The sequence below is a fragment of the Bombus affinis genome, chromosome 6 (assembly GCF_024516045.1).
Source record: "Bombus affinis isolate iyBomAffi1 chromosome 6, iyBomAffi1.2, whole genome shotgun sequence".
Taxonomy (NCBI): Eukaryota; Metazoa; Arthropoda; class Insecta; order Hymenoptera; family Apidae; genus Bombus; species Bombus affinis.
This window is the reverse complement of record NC_066349.1, coordinates 1,357,270-1,375,384: the sequence shown is the minus strand read 5'-3', so window position 1 is coordinate 1,375,384 and position 18,115 is coordinate 1,357,270. Positions and strand designations below refer to the sequence as shown.

General features: G+C 37.6%; 1 protein-coding gene and 1 long non-coding RNA gene across 3 annotated transcripts in view; one reads left to right on the top strand and one right to left on the bottom strand.

Annotated features, from left to right (window-relative positions):
• The window catches only part of LOC126917235 (one cut domain family member 2-like), a 216,368-nt gene that overhangs the window by 91,664 nt on the left and 106,589 nt on the right, over positions 1-18,115 (bottom strand). The gene's annotated exons all lie outside the window — the stretch shown is intronic.
• On the top strand, positions 9,894-11,376 carry LOC126917298 (uncharacterized). Its single transcript, XR_007710910.1, has 2 exons — positions 9,894-10,094; positions 10,413-11,376. It is a non-coding gene; the product is annotated as an uncharacterized LOC126917298 (long non-coding RNA).

Genomic DNA, 18,115 nt, shown 5'->3' with positions numbered 1-18,115 from the left:
GCATATCCGAATTAGCCAATTTCTTCTAAAACGAACGAGACAGTAAAACAACAGAGCAATACCGACAGTTATTTTAAGGATTCGTATTATCCGGTAGTTGATGACCAAATCGCAGAGATATGTGCATTTCACGGTGAACAAGATGAAATTTCTACAAACTATCGGATGGAGTACTATTGGACGTCGATAAATCATTGGACGATTATTTTCTCGTCCCGAGATCGAAATGCGATCATCGTATTTGGCTTGACACGATGAACAATCGCGACGAAGATTCCTCGTGACACGATCGAAGCGGTGATTGTATTTTGCCCGCGCGATCCACGAGATCCGCATGATCATGCGAATAAGTTGATACGCGTGGCTACTAATCTCACTCGATGATAATCGTGCAATAATAATCGAGATCCGCCTGTAAGGAACTGGCCTTTTCCATCGATAAAACGTGGCTTGTTACCACGGATAAATTACATCGGAAACGATTCAAGGATCCGATATTTTTTACGTCCCATCCTTACTGAAAAGTCACCGTCAATTTTGCTAAGTCAGCCAAGCATCTCCCCTCTATCAGGTACTGTATCTCGCAACGGATCGTTTAAGTTTAAGTCTTATGGATCAACTGCAGAATATTCGGTCCTTCTTATTTTTCTTTTTCTTTTTTTGTTTTTAATCGATGTGATTGAGATTGTGTGAAAATTACTTTGATTTCAAATATAATAATATGATATTTCGAAGAAATTACGTGCGATTGAAGTTTCATTTGAAGAAGGGTATTGCGTATACACTAACCTAGCAGAATAGGTTACTATCTAAAAAGTTCGAGAAATAGATAGAGCTTGTTTTCGTTATGAAAGCTTCAATTTTTCTGGTGTTTTCCTTTTTATCTCAAGAAACATTCACGCAGGATTAAAGTAAATACGACGTTAATATCGACGCCTGATGCTCGAGAATCGTCAATCGTAGAGAACGACCAAGATCGACGAGGCAAGGTTCCCGCGCGCAAAATAAAAGACGCGCTCGGGAGTCGGGACTGCGAGCGCAGCTAGATGTCCTTCGTCCTGAACCAATCGCCAGGGCCGTCGATTTTTTCCGTCTGGCCCGAACTTGATCATAATTTACGCCAGCCATCGTCGATAATTCGCGTATCCTGAATCCCGCGATTGTTTACGATTGACTTATTCGCGCTCGATTTACGAACGGATTATGTATTTTTATGTAGATACACATACATTAATCTTCCACGATCGCTATCATTTTTTTTTTACGATCAATTGAAATTTTCGAAAATGACAGCATAAAGAACAATATCTTTAAGTGCGTTCTTTGATTTTCGGCTTTTTATTTCGAATTTTATAACCTAATAAACAAAGATTGGAAGATTTCATGATAAATAAGCGACGTTTCATATTCTATTCGAAAGTATTCATTGTTCGATTTTTATTATCGTGGCATAAAAACAGCGATCGATACTACAATGTACAAAGAATATACGAAGTACTCCATATTCAGATTGAATCCGCCATTCAAGGCCAAGCTTCTCCAAGGATAATCGCTATGGATACTTAACTGCTTTGAAATCTATCTTCATAAGTACATTCATCGTGTTAAATTATAAAATCTATGTCTAGCAAGGACTATTCCTTTCAAATATATTATTTAATACAGATCCTTTCCTTCTCACCTTTCAAAATTTGTCTAATCATGTCAGTGTCCATGACCAATTATCCGAATTTAACTTATAGTAATCAACTATAAACCTATTAATTGTATATCCTTTTATCGTTAATCGGATACTTTTTAATACATAAAATAATTTAGATTTGCAAGAGAATATTTTAATTAAAACGATATTAATTTCAACATGAAAAATTTGTTGTCTTTTTTCTCATAAACGAGCTTCGAACAAGGAAACTTTTATTGTACTTTACTTTAAATATTTTTAATACTGTCAGATAATCTTTGACATTTAAATATCGAACTGGACTTAGAATTTCCTTCGTTTGTATTTCAATAAATGCAAGCTAATACCATAAAAGTGATTGTTTCATTATTCGAAAATTTCGTTAACCGAATATCTTTGTCTATTAATTCGGATGCAAAAAACTCTACTAAACTGGTTACAATAGCTGAGTCTAGTAGCTGCAACAAATCTCTATCTAGGTTTTATTACTATAGTCATATTCAGAAAACTATGAAATTACATAAACATCTTCAGCTTATTCTTGAATCTTTCAGCGAAGGAAAATCAAACAACAGGTTGGAGGTATGGAGATCGAAGTAAGAAATCGTGAAAGAAATAATCATTGGAGACGGATCGGTAAAGAGGAAGTATCGCGCGGCAGCAGCGGCGCCGAATACAAGAACGCGGCCTTGCGAGGCGACTTCCAGCTCGCGTCACGTGCGGAATATGAGCGAGTATGTTAGCGAGTTGTCGTAGGTCGGCAACAGGCGGCCATCACCGCCATGTCGAGATTTATTCGATAGTTCCTCGACGAACGCGGATAGCTGGCAGAGCAGAGATCCACAAACCGCGCCGGGAAATTCATTTGCAGCCCTATTTATACGTAAGAGGCGATCGTATCAGTGGCTGTGGCATAATACCGAGTGTTGTATAATGATCACATAGTTTACTCGAGACGTATCAGCTGTCGATTCAACCGAGAGCCACCCCTCAAAGGGATGTTTAAAATAGACTCGCTTATCCTGACTAATTCGTACGTTACAAAGATTTTAAGTAAAGAAAGCCATAAATTTTTCAACTTTCAAATCATTGATCGGCGGTACAGTTTAGGGTTAAAAAATCTCCGATAAAGACAAAAATTCAAAACACGTTGAAGAAAATTTCAAAGTTGAGTTGACACGCGTAACGCAAACTACAGCGATGGTGGATATCTCAAATGAGCGATGGGTTCGATCGTGGGCAGAATCTGTCGATGGCTCGACATACCGCGTAATCCTCGTGCGTGATTGTGTAACACAGTACTCACGTGCCGGTGTACCTGTAATCACTTGCAGCGAGTGCAATTATCGCGGCCGACTGTGGTGTTACGCGTGTGCGTGTGATAATTATTCCCACGTTTATTCACGCTTGACATGAAAAACTTGATCGATTAGGTATTCCAGCTTCTCGGAAGCCAAACTAATTAACTCCATCTTTTGTCAGTTATTCAGTCTCGCTATTCGAATACATAATAGACCGTGTATGTTTATGCTTTTATGAGACATTTGAATGTACACTGGTTCTGTTTTTATTCGAGTACACAGGTTTCTGAAAAAAGATATAAAAGAAAGTCGTGTCAAAGGAGGTATAGCGTAGAATGAAAAAATAGAATTTTCATCCGAAGCATAGATATCTGGTATATCTATTATCGAAAATATTGTTATTTGTGGACAATGCTGGTTTCAGGTAGGTATTGTGGAATGGAAAATTTTGAGATCTTGAAGGTCTTTATCACAAAACAATAGAAATAGAGAAACTGCGTGTGAAGGATTAATTGAATCATTCTTCTCTAAACAGATAATACTGAGTAATAAATATCTATTGATATCGACTGACTTAATTCGTCTATTAAAGACTACCGCGCTATTATCGAGAAAGATATTTTAAAATTGGAAATCAAGTTGAAAATAAAATAATATGAATACTCAGAATATTTAACGTAAACACGTATATTACCATTTTCGATATTCTTTCTTAATCACTTATAAATAAGAAAAAATTTAGGGCTGTAGGTACTAAAAACGTACGTAAGAAAAATTTGTGTCAAGAAATATACACCAGTTTGAATCACAGATTACCATATCTGATTCACGATCAAGCTTTAGTCACTTAAATAATTCATCTCCCCTTTTTTCCCTTGTAATCGTCATTATTTTGTTTACTTTTCGTATTGCTTCGAGTAATTAGCACTCTTCGCTAAATAACTGAATAGATAAAAATCGTTAATAGTTGTTACAGAAGATTGACTGAGGAGGAGAAAAATAATATATATTTCCTGACAAGAAATGTACGTCAGCGTGAATCACAAGAACGTCTTGGCAACACGTGACCGTTGGATTATCAACGAGTGTCGAGTATAAAAACGTTGGTGTATTACGGATTGGAACGTTGCGTAAAGCTCGCATAACCAGCACGTTGTCACGTTCCAGCCGGGAAAAGAACGCGATAACGAAGATTCGCCGTTTGAATTAGCGGCACGTGACCGTGTCGACTGCTTTCAGTCGAAACGGCCGCGCTTCTTGTCCTCGTGACCGCCAATAATACGCAATCGCGCATCGAGTCGATTGAATCATTCCGAATCACGCGAGTCGTTGCGAAATTCTTTTCTCAAAGCTTGACCTAACGAATCGCGAATTTTCCGACTAAAAGATTTAGTCTTTGCCCGATTTTCTATCGAATTCCGATATCCCTGGATTCGTGCTTGATTTACCTCATATCACAGGGTGACACTATACCTGCGTATATATATGGGATTTCAAATTAGTTTCACACGCATTTTCAATTCTTATATGCGTGTGACACTGTGTATTTTACGATTAGTTATTTCATGATTTCGAAGATCAGGTAAAGAACGATTCGAATAGCTTAATCTGGATTTTAGTTCGAATCATTATCTTTATCTTATAACAGTGATAATATTAGCGAGAATGATGTTAGAAGAATTCAGATTATTCTTGATTTCTTATTAGATTAGAAACGGAGAATCGATAATTTCAAATGCTTAGATAGCATTTCAAGTAATCAGAATTACTGGTAATATTCACAATGTTATCGATGGGAGTTAGTTAAACAAATTTTTAGCCAATCATGTAATTCTTCTATTTTTCATTCATGTATATCTTCTATTTATTCTACTTATTTTTTACACAATGTTATACATTTTTTTCAATGTTACAAAAATGTTTTGAATTTTCAGTTCAATACTAAAATGTCAGCATCGAATGCAACTGCTCGTTATATCAAATTATATAACGTTCTTAGAAATGAAAATTAAAGTATTTGTAGTTGGCGTATTACAGTAAGCGCTGCTAAAAATATTTAAAATATTTAATATTCTAGGTAATAGTAAGAATGTAGCTTGCTCGATACGTAGCTTGATATGTTACTAAAATTTCAGTCCGAAATATCGAGTAGTTTCCCAGTTATGGCAAATTTTCCAAATCGAATCATTTTTAAATTTTAAATCGAAATGTATGAATTTTCATTGGCGATTAAGCAAATGAAATAAGATTGTAAATGAGACGCAAAATGTGTTAAGGACATAGGAAGTAAATCAGACGAACGGGTCAGGCTATCAGCGATGCATCATTGCTGTTACGTCGCGTCGTCATCGCTGAAACGTAAGAAAGCGAGAAAGGTTAATAAATTTGTTTTATCGAAATTAGAGACGAGAGAAAACTACTTCTCCCGTGCAAGATCGAACCACGAACACCTATCAGATACTATTTCTGTCTCTTAGAAGAAATCGATGGGAAGGGCGAGCAGGGTATAATTAGCCAGTTACAAGCGCAAAAAGCGCTTCGCAAATGGGGCGAGTAATGCGCCCTGCACCGCGATAAAAATCGAGTTCGCTTCAGCGTGGCAAACCTGCATCGATTGGTCTTTATTTCTGACCATCTAACTTTATTCTTCTATGTAGATCCACGTAAAAATTTTTCCAAATAGGTACTTTCAAATTCTTCTCTTCCTTTTATAAATTTCCGTTACATTTTTATACATTTTACAAATCTCTGTCACGTTAAACTTTCTATCTTAATCTGTTGCCAATATGGTCACCGATTTTCATTCCTTTTGGAAACAATAATTGCAAAAAGAAATTTATTCTTTTGAAATTGAACCGTAGCTATGTTTAGAACATTGATAAATTGTCTTCTAGAATGAAATGTTTTATGAATTGCTTATTGATAAAGTCAAGATAAGCAGCTGATTATCCGAGCCTTTGTCATCATATCATTTTCATATTTTACGCTTTATTTCTTTCTGAAAACAATGCCTGTAATGTTTACAATAGTTTACATGAATTGATCACGTGAAGATATCTTTGTGGCAGTAAAAAAAGATCTTCTTTATCTAACTTAGTATCTCGAAATGCCTCAAATAATATATAATTCGAATAACGACAAACAAACAATGTAGAAACAATAATTAAAACATCATCCGCAACAAAGTGTAATAAAGCTATCGATAACGTATTAGGAAGATTACGTAGTAAAATTCCTCGTAGGAAATACGATTTACAGAAATTCCAATTTACAATTATCCTTTTAATTCACGTTATTACTGAGATTTTCCAGATCACACGTTCTCAGATTTCCTCTGTTAGTAATGGACACATCACTAAGTAATTCCAATTCTAGGATCGTGAAATTATTCGTAAGATACGAGAGACGATGTCAAGAATTACGTTCATTGGATATTAGCCAATGTTCATTTATGCGTTGTTTTTTCCTCTACCTTTCCAGGAATTCCCATTGATTACAGCCCGACGAATCATCGAGATCACGTTGGAGATTGTAAATTGCAAATAATCTTTGAATTCCAAACTCGTCAGACCGTTTTCATCTCGCGCCAAACAACCTTATACAAATCACGTATCATTCTTTATCTTTCCATAGAAAGCAAGTGAACGAAAAATGGTACTTGAAAAAGAAAAATTGCCTTCGTTACAAGATTTTTCTAATTATTTTCAAGGCACAGCGCCGTTGCACAATCACGTGCAATCAGTTTGCACGGGATTCCGTGTAACGAACGGCATGCAAATGTTATCCTTCGCAGAGATTACCATATTTTCGTTTGCTTGCTCGATAGTGGCCATGAAGAAAAATAACGTCGTCAGCCGGATTGCTGCGAAAATACAAATATTTTCGTGCCCTGGAGCCTATCCATTCGTCGATCGTCTGCTGGACCGTCGCGTCGTTTTACGTCACAGAGCACAATTATGACTTTTCCTCAATTAGATAGCTGTTATCTATGTATGTATATAAATACTATGCACCAGACTAGGTCGTCAAGTTTCTTTGTGAAACACTGAAAATGATATCAATGTAATCGCGACATTTGTTTGGTGAAACGATGTCGCGCCCGACCAATTATATATCAATTATGCGAATATCGAACGATTGTTCATAGCTTAATCAGCGAATTAAAATCAGTTCTGCGCTTCTCCTGTCCGATAACGAATTGCGTCACGTTGCGCAATCGTTGTTTATACTTTCCATTAGCAATAATATCGGTATAAGCTTTTAAGTATAGAAAGTGTTTGCGATATAGCTCGTCCACGATTTTCGTATTCTCTTCATTCTTTTTCCCTTCGTCGCAAAAATATAAATATAACGAACGATGGTAACCTCCGGTGATTGAAGTTCATCACAACATTTCTCCGTGGAAATAACGTAACGAGCCCCACACTGATTGAGACTATTTTCGTCAAAGTTGGCATGACAGCGGATGAAAAAATTCATATATAAAAATACATTGCATACAAAAATAAATACATAACAATTAGGGTTCGGGGCTTATAATATTAATCTGTCGATTCTAATAATAAATTAATTTTTTTGCTTCCTTTTAGATATATTTTGCAACTTATTCTTCTAAACATTCGTAAGTATTTTCTTATTAGGCCAAAATAAATCTGTTGGCTGCTTTTTGTATGGTTTTCTTTGAGGCAGATTAACCGAACAATGCTATGGTGTTTGGATCACTTAGTAATTAAAACACTATTTTGATGAAATGTTTTTCGATTTTCCATTTTTACGTCCATACGAAGTTCGAAATCGCATAATATCTTAAAGATCGCATCGCAAGCGAATCTGTGGTTTCCGTTCGACGCGTAGGCATTGTTTAACACCTCGTACAAGGCTGGTTCGACGACCCGGCGCTGCGTGTATCCTCTTATCAAAACATCGGCGGATATTTTCGCGTTGCCGCAGTCTAGACTTTTGTTAAACAAACACGTCGACGCAACAACCGGCTGCTATCGATATTAAAAAAGAACCGTCCATTCGATCCGTACTGCTATAAAAGCGACTAATTTCCGAAGAATTTCCTCCTCTCGTCGATATTTGTGTGAACCTAAGCAATTTTCTTTATACTTTATACGTGAAACGCAGTTCGATATTGTAAGGCAAGGGGTTAACTTAAATTTTGCTATTCTTCGAATATCTTACAAACGTTATTTATACGATTAATAAATAAATATAGGTTACACGTCCTATATTCACTATTTCGAACGGATAAAAAGAAATCATTGGGAAATCCATGTTGTAGCCGTGTTCCAGCAGTCACAACCTTTCCCCACGGTTCACTGCACCCGATGTCGACTGTCATCGATTCTACCCACGCTTTCGACGACAGTTTCATCGACATTGTCTCCCATCGATCGTAGATGCGAGCATTCTCCCGCTCTCGAAGGACTCGCGCGTGTAATTAGGATACCCTGGTTGGAATTACGCTCGGCCAATTAACTAGTTAGGAATAAATTACCGCTTTTACCTGGCGCGCGATTACGTAAGCGCAGCTATTACCGCGCTAACTGCACCTCTCGGCCAGATATCATTACCGCGGATAGTTCTCTTTGCTTTGCGTCATCGGTGCGATTGTGCGATTGAGAGACGCGCGTTACAACGTATCCCTCCTTGTTTCTCTTCGCGAAATTATAATAGACTGACAAAAAAAAAAAGATGTTTTTCGTACATCAAAAAGTATCCAATCTTGAAAGATTCAAGTAATGACAGTCACATATACATCGATATACGTATTTCCATCAAATTAGGTTTTTATATTATATTTATTAGATATTTTCAGCAAAATGTATTCTAGAAATAAAAATGCCTTAAAAAATATACTTAGTGAAAATATCAAATCGCAATGTATAATTCTTTCTTCGATATAATACAATAGTATGAATATAATGCTATAATTAACAATATAAGAATGGAACGATATGAAATATCGTCGGTGTTTTAAAGCTCGGCGTAAAATCACAAAGGGTGAAAATGAAAAAAATCTTACTTTTTTAAGTAAAGAAGAAAATAAAATTTGATCTTAGTGATCGATCTCAGTTTGCACATGCGTGTTCGTTGATCGATGCCTACTATTTCCCGACTATATTTAACTGCAACCACTATTATGCATACAATTACATCACGGCACCGATTAAAATAGCAAATTCGCGAAGTTCACGCTTGTAGCTCGCGCTCGTGATAAACGAGCTATATGACAATCAGCTGCACCGTAACCGCCGTTGATAACGCGTTATCAAGTCCCGGATGATGTCTGCAAATATGTTTGCGTTCTTAAATGCAGCCGAGGTTGCCATGCCTGTTGTTGTTTAATCTATATCTGTCCTTCCTGCATTCGCCTCGTTTGCGTCTCTTTTTTCGCGCCGCTTCTCTGCTCGTCGCGTTTAATCCATCCGCTTCGCGAATTTTTCCGCTCGGCTCATCTACGCTCAATTTCGTTTGTTTTAGATTCGCATTCAGAGTTGCAGATTTGCAAGCATTTTCTCTCTCACCTCAACATCCCTCGCTCTCAAACAAATATTCGAACGTTCTAACTTTGCCAAAAAAATTCATACGAGTGTGTCGCCTCTGCCACGTTGTTCCATTAGCTGCAGTCCATTAGCTAAACGCCTATATTATAACAGATTCGCGTAAATTTAGCTACGACAGGTCCTAAAATGTCCGAGGTTGTTACAGCGAGCCTGATCCGAGCTCAAACGCTCGAATGTGACTCCACCCACGCATCGTGGATCTGCTATCGGTCGAAATAGAATCGTAAGTGTTCTTGGTTCGCTGATTTCAACAAGTCGTAGGTTCGATAGATCCGAGGAGAGGACCTCGAGGCATCTGTCGGCTCATCTAACGTAACGGCTTGGTGAGTAACGCACGATAAATTGATGCGTAATTCTTGTAGACCGATTTCCTCGTAGAGTGAATAAAATGGCCGATCGACGAATTACATACGAATTACTCGCATTCGTTATAATCGTTCGCTCGAATGTTCCGCGTGATTACATCATATCGTACGAATCGCTGTGCAATAGAGAAACGAAATTGGAAACTGTGTCATCGATGTAATATATTATAATACTGTAAGTATATGTATATCTTCAACCGGTTAGTAAATTTAAATGATATGTCTTTGAGAACAAATATAAAAATACGTTGAACGTTTTATGAAAGTTTGTGAAAGTACTCGGATACGTACCATAGAACATATTTATGAATATATTATGCATTTCATACGAAACGTTTATCGATATCGTTTAATATAATAAAAGGCGAATGTTATCTAACATTATCTAACTACACATATAAATAATTAATATATATAAGTAATTTAAATACCGAATATACATATATTAAATGACTAAATTTCACAAAAAGTATGAAACATAAATATTTACCAGACGAAGAATATGCTAAGAAAAAGAAATAAACATCGAGTGTGCGCTACGTAGAGTATTCGAGGCCAATAATGATAAACAAGAGTAAGAGGACACGCAACATGCTCGTTAATTACATATATACATATATATGCTTCAAGGGTACCTCTCATTAAGGCGCAAGGCAAGAAGACCGCGGTAAGACATTTTCCAAAACATGCTCGTTCATCATATTCCATTTAACATCATCTCGTTCTTTTTTCATCCATCTCCTTCCTCTCTCCTTTAATTTCTCGGGCCAGTAATTGATCGCGCCTCACTTAATTAATTTATTACATATTTACATGTTACGAACAGCAATGCATTCGTTCGATAAAAAAGCTTGTTATGTTTACTGCTTTATACGATTTCACATCGTTGGTGGCCTTTGTCATCCATATTTTTGATATCACTTTATCCAGGTATATATATATAAACGTTATTTCTTTTAAAATGTTTTTTTCTTTTTTTTTTTGAGATAAAGAATAGTTTTACAAAAAAAAGATAGGAACAACGACTTTTTAAATTATTTTCAACATTCGAGAGTTGTTTACGCGTCGTACCGTGACAGCGTAAGAAATAATTATCCTCTGTTATGTTCGCAAATTCGATCGATACCGATTGCGCAACGCGCGTATTATGTACAATGAGCCAATGACGCTGCCACTTTTTACTCGTTTCGATATTTTCGATGCGAGCCGATGTAACTGACCTTGCTGCACGGTATCGATTGCGTAACTGTTCTACATTCTTTTTTCTCCTTTCCTTTTTTTAAACCGCTCCAATGGTAAAACAATAAATTTTCAACTCTTTTTTTAGGATTCTAAGGAATCCTCGATATCATCGATCTGATGATCAAGATACATTTTTTTATATCTATGCATAATTCTCTACATGAATTATTCGTCGTTGTTAGCGATTACGTTACTATAAAAAGAAATGGAAATAATTACCATCAATTTTGTTGAGATTTCCCAAACGTATCGCGTCATAATGGTGGCTGCCACAGACGAATATCGACAAGCAACAAACAAAAGATATGAAATATCGGTCGATTGCGAATAACAATGACACGATAAAAATACGAAATGTAGCTTTATCATTCAGTAGTATGCGGTATATAAAATCGAGACGTATTTAGGCGCTTCGAAAGTGCGTCAATAAATGGCGTGGTCGGTTATCGTTTCACTCGTAGTGGAACGAAAAAACACGCGTGTACTCATAGGCTGGTGAAAAACAATCGAGTCCTCGAAACAACGCGTTCCCGGCTACCGGGTCGTTTCAATCGTTTCAAGTTTAAATACATCTGCTTATGTTAACCTTAACATTAAATGCCCTTCGATGAGGAAAATCAATTAAATTTCGTGAAAATTGTTTGATCGGTCGAATTTTATTTAAAAAAAATATGTAGTATTTGATTCAAATATTGAGAAGAAGGAAGTAGAAGGAGAAAAAAGTTTCGCTGAAATTATTTGATATTTAGATCCTTTGTAATCTTAAGGCTGTGGACAATACACGTGTCGCGAGAATAAGATTCGACATTCTCGAGTTCAAAAAGTTGCGATTGTAAACTTTTGTCGACTGACTCTGAGCGATATGCCGCTGATGCAATACGCTAAATTCGTAGACCTGACCTAACTTAACGTCACATCGAGGTTATCCGTCCTCCCACGTTTGAGGTCGATCTTATTTTTTCATTCCACTGACAAAGACAGTGGCGATATGAGAAAAAATTCGGTCTTAGCGGTGGGTTAGACCACGTAAGTTTCCTGTACCCTGGGTCATCTGTCAACACTGCATCCTGATTCGCTTCTATCGATTGATCTCAATCTTTCTGCAAAAATCCATATAACTTGAAGATCAAGAACTAATTTAAATAAATAATAGTTAGTTTTCTCTACTATATCTACATATTTATGAGGTATAAAAAAAATAAGCGAAGATCTAAAATTGACAGACTAGTCTTCGTACTCGTGTGAAAATCTGGAATGAAAATCGAAAAATTTGATCGCGACATCTTTTGCTCTTAAAACAACCTAGTAAAAAAGATGATTATGGAAGGTGTTACGTTATTCAATAACCAGAAAGAAAAAGACCATTTTTCGCAATCGTCGTCGAACCGATATTGTCGCGAAAAGAGCCGGAAATGGCAGCAGCAGATCGCTAGCGTTCATTAAATTGTTTTTTGCATCCTGCGAAGAGGTTGATTTTGTTATCAAAGCATCGCCTGGTATGTTCGTTGCACGTCACAGAATACGTCAATAACACTGCGAGATCCCAAGCTGTCCAAACGTTTCGCAAGAAACTAGTCACTCCACAAAACGTTTTTATCGTTTCTATTCAACGATGGTGAATCATCGAATAAGTACTGTCATACATGAATGTCATACGCTGATTTTTCTAATTTTCCTCCTCCAATTAACTATATACGAGGTTCGTGGTGAGAGTGAATGAATCAATGCCGTCCGCACGATCAACAGACAGAATACATCTAACGGGCGAAATCATGTTAACATGTACGATAATTCTCAGTGGAAAATTACTCGTAAAGACGGTTCAAAGTTCATAGTTACGTCTGTGCAAACAAAGTTAAATAATATGTATCAAATGCTCTCGTGGCAAGTTGTATGTCTGTACATGTACACTGTATCTTATAACTGTCAAATCATCTAAAAATTTCCACTTCTTACATGTTACGGTTAACGCGATAAAGAACGAATTGTGTTCATATTAAGAACGATTCTCTGAGATTATGACGCGATATGCAAAATTTTGCTCGTTTTTATCTCTATCGATCGACAAAACAACGGATTCTAAGAAACTAATTTCCTAAAAAATTACAAATGTTTTATCATATTTCACTATTTTGACGAATGGCAAGAAATTGGATAATAATTGAAAAATAAATGAAATCAAAGGTTCTGTAGGCATAATAGTATTGTTAATTGGATATACTGAAATAGATATTAAACTCGTCTTTAGAATATATCAGAGCTTATAACCTAACAGTTTGCCTGTGTTATAAAGTAAGTAAAAAATGGCAGCTACTGGCATTTTGAGAAATTGAAGGGCTAAATATCGTCGTAAATCTAGAAGGCAAAGATACTTGAAGTAACAATTAGACGAAGATCATAGATCATCTGACCAGGTGACATGGTCTCAAAGCCACTTGACATTCAAGAACTATAGGTAAAAATGCCCATTCTACATATATCACACGTTACCAACTATTATATTGTACTGTTACGATGAAACTCGTGTATAGTTTATAAACTATAGCTGCTCTAACCCAGATTTATTCAACGATCCCAATGATCATTGGTGAACGTGGAGAGGCAAGGAAATTCAGATGGACGAAAGAGGGGAAAAGGAGGAGGTGAAGGAGGAGGCGATAGGCATGGCCCTGGAACGCGCCGCTCGCTCGTTAACTCGCTTATGGGACGGGTTACGTAACAAGCTTGAAATCTGACATAATACGCGGGTGTCAGCGCGCATACGCGCCGCGAACTTTTACCATTCCCCTGGCTAGAGCGCGCTTAGGAAATCCTAGAGTAGCGCGCACTCGCCGTTAATCGGTTTTGTGCGAAAACAAGTCGAGTTCTCACGAAATATAAGTTGGTATCGAGAATTCGATCATTTGTTTAATAGCAAGACTCTTGATACGAGCAAATGGATTTTAGCGAATCTTGAACAGATCAAAAATCGTTAGACTGAGAAATGTACGCATCTGTGTAAAATTCATCTAAATGTAGGTGAATTTTAAATCACCTCCTTTGATGTAATGGCATTGGTATCTTTTTCGAAATTCAACTCGACGACGTCAGCAGATAGAAGAATCGTGTCTAATGGCGAAAATCGTGTTACGCTTAATCGCTTGGTTCGCTAGAAATTTAGCTCGATGAATTCTCGGTTATCTCGTAATCTGCGCGTCACAATAACCGCTAGAAATAACGTTTAAGGATCACGATCATTTGGTGGCGCGAGAAGAAAAAGACGGAAAAGTGAACGTTGATGAAGAAACCGAAACGTTTTGCTAGATGTTTTCAGCGGAAAACCGAGGCCGTGACAGTCGAGGTTGTACGATGACGAGCCTCGCCAGCAAGGGAGTCGTTGTGTCGAGTGTCGATAGCGAAGACTCTAATAAATGGCGTCGCTTGAAATATCTCGTCGATACCAGTCGCAAGGGTGCAAAGCCCATTGGGAAAGCACAGATACAACGGTTATCTTTGTTTCGTCGATTTACAGCGACAGAATGAAAAACGATCTTCTTCGTTGTCGATTAAGTTTTTAACACACTCGATACGGTTAGCTGCTGCACAGCAAAAACGAATATTTTTATCCGCTTCAAATAGTTACATATTTATCTCCAATTACATACCGAATTTTAAAACTGCTTTCCTTTCAAAAGTAGGAGGTGTGACTTATCGTATTGTTCCCTATAGTCTTTATATATCATCCATTAATAAATACGATAAGATTGTTACGTTCGAACCTACAGATGTATAGACATTATGTACTTATACAATGACCTTGATATATACGTTAAAAACAAGTTCTCGTATCACACCCTATCGACGACTCTAGGTTAAGAGCCGTCTCTCACGGTTGTCTTACCAGAAGCTATTCTATAGAATCCTCAGAAATGAAATTCCTATTTTTTAAGCTAGTTCTAACGATAGCCGGGTAATTTTCAATCATCATTGCCATCACTTCATCTCATAAACATCTTGTCCGGTCGAAGGCACAATAATTGTTTTCCTCATCGACCTTGCAATATGCAGTCGCAAACACGTATGTATAATATATATGCTGGACAATGTATGTGCAATGTACAGGCACGAGTATTCTACTGGTCAGTTAATAACGCGTTTAGATAGCAGAACTCGAATTTTACAATGAAGACACGTGACGATTTCTCAACACACGTGACACTTGTCTGACTATCTACTCGAATAAACTATACGATTCGCCTGCATCGCTTCGTTCGTATCCTATTTCCCAACGAGTGAGCACGATTCTCATAAAACAGAAGCAATGGTGGCAGTCCTGGCACACTTACTTAATAACCTTAACACGTTACTTAACACAGCGAATAAATTACAGAAGTTTGATGCCAGAGCGGGATGATTCAGAGCAACGGTTGCGATCTAACGCAGAAACGGCGGTGGTTGGTTGATTTTTCAGCTGCTTTTCAACTGCAATTCAGTTGGGGGGTCAAGGTACAACGTATTCGATTCGTCGATTTCCCAACCTCTATCTCCCTTCGTTCTTTTACACCTCGTCTTTGCATCACGCTTGCGCGATTCTTATGTAATAGCATAACTGCTCGATTGCAACAACTTACCTTGCGCTGCTATATGAATACATTTGTGTTACATATTAAGTGCTCGCGTGCACTGCTCGAAACATGGATTATTTACCGGTAGCGATCCATTAGCGGTGATCGGGGGAAAAACGTTCTCGCCGAGGCATGAATTCGATCGTGATGTTCGCGATTAAATCGCGTGACGAATAAATATTAGGCTAACTGTTGAGATAATTCGATATATGCATAATATTATATATTTTTATTTGCAGGTATATTATGGGGAAATTTATTTAAACAGTATTTATCGCATGCTGAGATCTTTGAATTTTAATATACGAACAAGCATACTTGTTTCAAATACAAATAAACGTTTTAAGAAAAACTTTCGTATAAAATTGAAAAGAAAAATCATATATATGAATTCTATCATATTTCCCTCCAAAAGAAATCTTTTGAGAATAGAAGAACGATGCACGTGATGCTAATTCACGCGCGACATACAAATTAATTATCGTGAACTTTAGACGGAAACCTTTTCAGCTCTTTCCAATCCCCCGTACACCATCGCGCTGCAAAATTCCAAAATAACACTCTTCGTTTAATTACTTTAGACTTTCAAAGATGAGACGACTTATTCCTTATAATAATAGTAATTCTAAAAAGATCATTTCTGCTTTCGTATGCAAGAAAACGTCGTACACCAAACGCTACAGCGACGATGCGGGGCAGGAATCAGCGTGCAAAAGGTCGACCATTCTTCGTTCCCCTTGGCCGATTTTCCCCTGCGATCGAACAGTGCTCGACTGCCCTTGCGAAATTCTCGGTCCGCGGATTCGCGTTACAGTTCGCGTCGCGGACTCTATTCCGCGATGCAGTTTCGACGACACGGTTGTCGGCCGTGTTCTCGGTTTGCTCCAGAAACCTACTTTTTCGTGCCACCGGTGGCAATGCCAGCCTCCGTTTTCTCGGCTGTCTTCTTACGTGTCACGAATCACGAGTCACGAGGCGCTCCGTGCGTTATATTACGTCAACCGGCCCGGCCAGCACAGCGTGCCGCTTTCGCACTGAACCTTCTCCTCTCTTCCCAGGATTTACTCACTACCGAATGCAAAATGGACAGAGAATTACGTAAAATTTTTTTAGTAGCAGAAGATCCCGCTCTTGAATCCGTTTCCGATTTGTAATCTTCCGAGAATTTTCTCTCTTTTCGTTTTAGAAGTAGTTTATAGCGTCTTTGGAACCTGTAGCAAAGAACACGGGGGTTGCAAATCTTTTTTAATAAAGAGTAAATGCACAATACAAAAAGTAGAAAAGTCGTTATAAATGTACATATATACGAACATACGTACAAATCAATGCATTAGGTTGTCCGAAAAGTTTCTTTCGTTTCATAAGACGATAATAGATGAACAACAATTTTTGTTTTATATTATTTTATTGAATTAGGCATGATCCATTTCGTTATATTTCTATTATTATGTTTACGTATAATTCAATAATCTAATATAAACCAAAAAACATTGTGCGTCTATTATTTCCTTATAAATCGAAAGAAACTTTTCGGACAACCTAATACGATAAAAGGAATATTACAAAAATCGTTTTCATAGGAAAATGATCTTGCAACCGGTCCAACCACTGGAATAACAATTCCGCGAAGTTCAAGTGGATTTTTTTAGCGTAGAAACGTCCCGTTCCCGTCCCATCCTCGAGAGAGCAAGTAGGGCAGTACGTCGCGTCGTGGCGAATCTCACGCCGCGCAGCCTTTGTCCCGTTGTTGCCGCTTAGTCTTGCTATTTCTGGTCCGGCCAGAAGCTTTTTGTTTATTCCGTTCCTTTTGCAACGACCCCGACGCAACCCCCGAGCCATCGCTGGTCGCACCCTAGAAACGCGCGGCGCCGACACGAACCAGGCCACGTACCCTACGGAACCGGCCAATTTCAGAGACGGAATTAGGCTTCGTAAAGGCGCTCGTTATTCGCGCCGTTGCCCTTCTTCGACCCTCTTCTCCTCTTGCACGCGGCACCAAGCTTCCTTTAGTCTTCAGTAGGTTACTCGGCTTCTTGGAAGTATTTTAATCCGGGAGGTAATTAAACAATTGTAAAAAAATCTTCACGATCGTGTCTTATGATTTTGATCAACAACTATAATATAAAACTACCTAATGTAGACCTAAAATAAAACTATAAAATAAAACTACAATATGATGTATATATAACAGAGATACCATCGCAATTCAGCGTTGTGGTTTTGTTTATACGTTTACAGTAACATAACTCGTCAGTTTATTAGGTTAAAAGATGTAGATAAGACTTTTGATAAGTCGACGAAATTTTGTAGAACTCAAAGATGTAATTATTAAGAGGAGCAATGTTTTAAT